The following is a 7,534-nucleotide window of genomic DNA, read 5'->3' on the forward strand; positions in this document are numbered from 1 at the left end:
AAGCTTGCAGTATTGGTGGGGGTTCATGTGTTGCCACGCTGTTATCAGTGACACTGCAAACCTAGGAAAATGTCAAACTCTGAGACAGGAGTATGGGCATGCTGTAGCAAATGACATATTGTACTTTGAATTCAATGCTGTTCAATGCTGTATGTGAACCTTCATTTCCCCTGAGACTTAAGGTTACAATGGGAAAGGTTTCGGGATTGTTTACTGATTTTTTTAAAAGCCCCAGCTGTTGAGGTCAAGCTAGCTGAATTGCATTCTTAACCCTACTTTTGACAAGCAGCATGTGTGTATGTATGCATTCAAGTCTCTGGACCAGTGTGTAAAGGACTGAGAATTAAAGGACTGTTTTATCTTAAATGCTTCCCTAAACATAAATCCCCCGGAAGGTATTCGACTTAATATAATATCCATTAAAATGTATTTTCCTTAAGCCTGAAACACATCAAGCTTTTAAGACACTGAATATAGTATTTACGGTAATGTTTGCTCACCTAAAATGCATGCGTGGCTTGAAATCAATTGCCTTACTTTAGTCCTGGCATATTACAAAAATGTTCTTTATAGAAAAGATTATAGTGTGTAGAACTTGTGTGTTGTACAATACAATCCTTTTGCATTTTGCAAAATTGATCTCCATTGATTGCAATGGTTTTAACTCCCCCGCTGTCCTCTGTATCTTCTGTAAGAGGAAACAGGTGGTCTTAGGATCTACTGTATGTTTGTACTTGTTATCAGCAGAAATGACTCTTAAATGTGATAATACTTTTGTTTTCAGTGTAATCAATTCCTCTCATGTTCTCATCAAACACACAAATTAGACTGAAATGATGCAAACGTCCAAGCCCACACTATTAGTGCATAATATGGGTGAACATAGCAGACTTGGATCACAGCCCTGCATGATTCGCAGTGAAGATGTCAGTGCTAATTGAATCTTAAATTGTTCAACACTGTCAGTGTTTATTCCAGTCAGCACATGTTGTACTAAATTCACGCTGGAAAATCTGCTCTGTAGTCAACAGTACTTTGATTGTAAAATAGTGCCATTACAATGTCATGCTCCATTGCTATTACAAGCCCCATAATAAAACAATTTGTTTGAAATAAGCAGAGGCTGGAGATGTTGTTAGTGTTAATCTTGAAAGCTGTTGATGGTGCTAATGGCATTATCATTTATTCAGCAAAGCTATTATTTCTCTCTGATCACACCATGACACATAACACTGTAATCTCTCCAATTTCCTCTGAAGAAGAGTGCGTGAACTGTATTTTCAGACTGTTAAAGCTGCTAGTTTCAGGAACAAAATGTATTTACATTCATTTGGCTGGAGCGCAGTGGAAATGGCTGGTGCCAGCAGGCAGGTGAACAGCTGAGTGGCTCGCTAACAGAATGATGTATTACCGCTCTGCTTGGCTGCTTCTGATCTTAAACAAGAGTCGCATTGTTGGCCTTGATCTGGAGCTTGATTTCTAAATCCACCCAACATGTGTGCCTGTTGTTTCCTCCGTGTGGTGACGGATGATATGGAGCTCCAAACCACATTCAGATCTCTAATTTCAAAAGTTACTTGAGGTGTCTGTGATCCACAGTTCCTGTATGTTGACCTTTGGCTCTTTCGACATCAACATAATTCTGCACTTTGGTGTGTGTCTCATGTTTGCATCGTGGTGTAACATCCAGTTAATGTATGCAAATTCAATCTGTTTGCAAGTTGCACATTTATACCAATGATTGTACTTTTATATTTATGTAATTAAAAGTAAAACCTATATGAAGCAACAAAGGGTTCCATTAAACACTGATATTTACTGACGTTCCTTTTACGATGTTAATCATTATTCTCATCTAATGACTCAGTTGCTGATATGGAAAATATAACCCCATTCATTATTTTTAGAGTTAATTACATAATACACAATTACTGCATATAAATCAGTAATTACTGGTAAACTTTTGGAGGTTCATGGATATGGCTAAAGAATCTGGTACAAAACCCCCATTAAAAAAAAAAAAAAAAAAAAAAAAAAAAAAACAAGATGGCATTTTTACACTTGTGTGTTGTGTTAGTGAGCTTTAATGGTGCTGGTAGGTTGATTTTGTCCTGTTTGGACAGACCCTGGCTAGCTGTTTCCACCTCTTTCCAATCTTTATGCTAAGCTAAGATAATTGGCTGCTGGCTGTAGTTTCATATTGACTGTACAGACATGAGTGGCATTAAAGCTGCAGTAGGTAACTTGCATATTTGTCATATTTGCTAAAACTGTCTCTATGCCCAGACAGCAGTACATGAAACATGTAATCTGTGAAAATAATGGCTCCATTGGTCCCACCTACTGCTCCTACTGCGATTTGCAAGAATCCACTGCGCCTGACACAAAACAACCAATCAGAGCCAAAAGAATGTATGAGGGAGTGTCTGACATCTGTCAATCACTACTCACACTCATACTCACACACGCTGCAACTCACTCACGCCCCCTCCTTCCACTCATGCTGCCAGTTGCCCTCAGTCAAACAGCTCTGTGAGCGGCGTCAGGAGGCTACTGAAAGCTATGGCGGAGCAACAGCCACCCACAAAGGAGAAACTGCCCATACCACCGCTGCCAACAACAGCATATACAGTTAAGACAACAAATAACCATAAAGCTAATATGGTGATTGTTACAGTAACACTCTGCAGCGTGTACGGTGTGTTAGCAACTGTGAAGTAGCGCCTGGGCAGAGTTAGCTTGTTTCTGATGCTAATGCTAACGTTACTGGTTGTCACAGCAGCCGCGCAGACGCCACAGGGAGGAGGGGCTTGGAGGCAGGGCATGAGTGCAGCGGAGAGGGAGGGGGAGTGACGTGGAACTTGTGTTGGTTCAAATTTTCAGGCTAAGTGCTCTCTTCTCAATCTTACCTACTGCAGCTTTAATCTTCTTATCAAATGTTTGGCAACCCCCCCCCCCCAAAACCAACAACCCTCAGATAAGTGTATTTACCAAAATGTTAAACTATTACCTGAAGGACAAGCCAATCATTTTTTCCACAATCTGGCAACCCAGAATTTGTTATGATTAATAACTTCAGTGAATTACTTATTAGCCATTCTGAAATTTCTCTACTGTGGGACTAATAAAGGTATATCTTATCTTATCTTATCTTATCTTATCTTATCTTATCTTATCTTATAAATTAATTACTAACAATTTAAATGGCCTTTATAAACTGTCAAACAGAATGAAAATGGGAGGAAATTTGGTTTAAAAAAAGTGAATAGTTTCAATCAGCGTTAAGGTCTATGTAAGCTCTAGCGTGGCTGGAAAAACTGCATCAAGGCCGTGGAGCTGCAAAACTGTCATTTCAGTATCTTCCCAGTCTCGAAACTCACTTGTTTATTTCCAAAGCAAACTCCGTCTTGGATTCTTTTTTCGGCCTGGCGTGTCTAAGCATCATATTTTGAACGAAAAGAGACAAAAGAGGGGATTTATTTCCCCTTTCTTTAAAAGCTTTATACTTTATTGTGTTCATAAATGCCCAGTTAACAGCTGGGTAACAGTGGTTCTCAGTACTCTGATCAATAAGCTTCTCCTGTCCATGTATTTCGGCCATTATTCCACCAGAACACATACAGCTTGCTGGAGGGATGTTGAAACAGCGTGGCTCTGCAGTAATGGCTCTATCAGGATGTAAGTCATAAAGGGAGACCTGTAATTGCATTCATTACTGAAATGAGTCTAATTCCAGAAAACTATGCTGAAAAACAACATACATTATCTAACTGCACAGGGGTTAAGAGGAGTCTGTGTGGAGAAAATGTGCCATAAAGTCTATGCTCATCAGTAATTTTCTGCTGAGAAGATGGCAGGTTTCGACTATTAGTGGGGACATTAAAGAGTCCAATATTGTTGTTGGAGGAATGAACACCCACCCAGATTACTGCAGTATTCCTCCTCCTTATGCTGGGCTATGTTTGATCACTAGAGCTTTTGTCTTGCTGGACTTGTTTAAAATAGCTTGGACAGCCTCTGTTTCCCACAAGAAACTAGACAAGAGTAAGTCCACCTTTACTGCAAGGCAACCAATTCAGCCTTGATACCCGAAAGAGTTCCCAGATTTAGACAGTAATGTGGGTGGGGGGAAGGGCGCAGGGTGGGGGGGTGGTCATTCAATCTTTTCTTTGTTTTGCCTTGCTCGGCATACAAACAAACCTCTCCGTCACTTCAATACAGTGTGAACAGTGTGATTATCCCGCAGGGGGACAGGACTGCAGTTGAACCTCCAGCAGCAGGCGGAAATGTCTCCTCTGGGACTCAGCTGGTGTCAGCCAATTCCTTCACTGCGGCACAGAACTCTGATTCCCTGCCATTTGTCAAGGACCGTTCTCACTGTCTCTCTGCATCTCCTCCCTGTTTCCTCACGCTGCTTTTTCAGTTAGTTTTCAATTAACATAAGAGAAGCACTTCTATTGCAACTGCAAACAGATAAATCTATTTGTGGAAACTGAGGTAGATAGATATGCCTACATGGTGTACCGAAGGAGAAAAACTGGACTCCACCTCTTTCCTTCACTGGTAAAATGTCATTTGTCTTCATTGTAAGATTGTCACAAGTGATTTGGCTGGCAAGCTGTTGAGAATCAGCTCTTCTTAAAACGTTGTCAGATCAGATAAATTGACCGATCCGTCTACAGAGAAGAGAGCAGTGACAGACGTCAACACAGTCAAAGTCAGATCTGTGGAAAAGCACCATCTAAGATTATTATGTCTTGAACATGAAATTACGCCATTTGGAGCCACTTTGTTTTCTAGTATCACTTCTTCAAATTTTACACCATGAACAAGAAATGACCAGAGGGCGTTTTTGACTTTTAGAATGGAACAGAAGGATTTGACTCCTAAAATGAGGAGAAAGCTGATATTGTAATTGAAAGTTATAGCATAAAACTTGGCAATGTATCCAAATTCAACCACAAATCTGGTGATATTCAATATTTTCCTTGTTCTCATCAAATCCCTTGAAATAACTAAAGCAGCAATTCATTCATCCCACTAACAAGTACTGTCTGTGTAGTTTGATATGGCTTATCCTCTGTGCCATAGAGTTCCATTGTTGTCCCAAAACTATTAAAAACACATCACTGAGCCACACTGTTGCACTGGTTGATTTGTTCGTTCATTACACACCACATCATCAGCAGAAAATAGTCCCCAACAAAAGTACCATTTATTCCGTTAAGTAAACTTTGTGAAAGTCGACAGAGCCCAGCTGGTTTTTAAATACATAAATATATGACTGTATTAAATAACTATGTGCCAGCATTAGCCCTGGCCAGAGGCATTACGTTTGTCCATCCATCCGCTCCATTCTCGTCAACGGCTTGAGGGAATCAAATTTGGCACAATGTCACAGAAATGTCTCACGGGATAAAATGATGAAGTGATGACATTTTAAATCCAAAACGTCAAAGGTCAGCTTCACTGTGACATCATAATGTTCTTCTAAAACCCTTTACGCGCCATTATTCAACACCATAACTCAGGAACAGAGGGGAGCCTGTGACCATATTTCACATTTGATCAGATGCTGAATTGGTGACACTAATCTTGGGTGTAGGAAGAAGTGGGTTTGGGGCTGGCAGCTCCAGACAGGGAACAGAAGCCAGAGGACCAGTGAGAGACCATCTAACACCACGAGCCTTGTCCTTAGGAAGGCAGCAAATAAGTCCCGATTTGGACTTTCAAGGCTTTTCATTTTAGTTGGCGCTCAACTAAATTCATTAAAATATTTTCTCAGACTTCTCATCTAGATTCAGATCTTAAGAGATAGAAAGAAATATCAAGCTGTGGCTGCATTAGATGATCTGTGAGTTAATTTACTCTCCCCATGTTGGCAAAACTAGAGCTGAGCTAAGACACGATGTCCTAAAATATATAAAGTTGTCTAAAAGGGCTCTTACATTGATTGACTAAAGGAAGGATAAACGAAGGACTCCTGAGATACTGATGGGACCAGGCCGCTGACCTAGACTCTAATACATTAAACACTAAGTAATCACTATAATAACAGAGTTAATTGCTTTAGTTGCCTTAAATATCCTCAGGCTCTTTACTTTTTATATTCATGCCTTAATCTGAGGCAACAATACATTTAGTCATATCAAGGATCACTTTAAACTCACGAATCTCTACTCTGCTAGATGCCTTTCATGTCGAGTGGCAGCCGTTTCATCAATCTACTCAGAATGCACATGGGGAAGTCTGTGGAAGAAGCCTGCAGTGCTCTAATGGTATCTGAAGAGACCATGAGCGTATCTGAATTAAAGGTAGAGAGTGAAAATCAGAAGTCATTGTGGTAACGCGACATTTACATGTAGAGGGGCAGAGCAGCCTGAGTGATGAGGCAATTACCTTATAACATCTGCTCTTTCAATTACCATGGGAGCAGAGAAGGAGGGAGAGAGGGGTTAACAGATAAGGGAAACCCACCAGTTCTGCTAATGAAGTTTAATAAGATCTCTTCCTCAGATTAGAATACAGCGGTATTTACCACTGCAGCAGTTCTTCAGTGTCGTTTTGCTTAAATGGAATAAACCACACACTTCACAGCAGATAAAGTTAGATGAATACTAATCAAGCGCTGCGAAGAAAACCACTCAGCTTTAAACACCTCTGTGACTCAGATGAAGTGGTGATATTAAGCAACCTTCAGGTGTTCTTTATTAAAAAAAAAAGTGCAGATTGTACAGAAAATCCCCGTCCCCCATCGTCTACACACCAAGTGTCATCCAGGTTTACTACTCTGACATCCGTCCATCCATCCATCCATTTCCTATGCCCATTATTCCTTTCTGGAGCCTATCTCAGCTGCCAACAGGCAGGAGGCAGGGTACACCCTGGACTGGTCGCCAGCCGATCACAGGGCAACATATATACACCAACAACCATTCACACTCACACTCACAGGGGCAATTTAGAGTCACCACGTCAGCATGTTTTTGGTCTGTTGGAGGAAGCCAGAGTACCCGGAGAAAACCCATGCATGCATGGGAAGAACAACTTCACACAGAAAGGCCCGACCGAGGAATCGAACCGGTGACCTTGTTGCTGTGAGGCACACACACTACCTGCTGCGCCACTGTGCAGCCCTACACTGACATATAAATAATTAATAGGATACATAATTTATTTAAATCCCCGTGCAATAAGCAGTGTCTTGGGAAAACAGAAATGACCCTAAATGGTCCAAGTGGAGTCACACCTGGTGAGTAAATGTCAGGCGCAGACGCATTTAGCTTTCTTGATGGGTAAGACTGAGCTGACTTTTGAACTGCCAGTAAAACCAATATCTCATCTCTCAGTGTGTGTGTGTGTGTGTGTGTGTGTGTGTGTGTGTGTGTGTGTGTGTGTGTGTGTGTGTGTGTGTGTGTGTGTGTGTGAGTGTGTGTGCGTATTCAAAACTTCTGACAGTGTAATAGCACAGTTAGGCAAATCCCCACAGTCACAGAGCTTTCCGTTTTGCTTTTTTTTTTTGCTGTTTTGGCAG

The sequence above is a fragment of the Chaetodon trifascialis genome, chromosome 13 (assembly GCF_039877785.1).
Source record: "Chaetodon trifascialis isolate fChaTrf1 chromosome 13, fChaTrf1.hap1, whole genome shotgun sequence".
NCBI lineage: Eukaryota > Metazoa > Chordata > Actinopteri > Chaetodontiformes > Chaetodontidae > Chaetodon > Chaetodon trifascialis.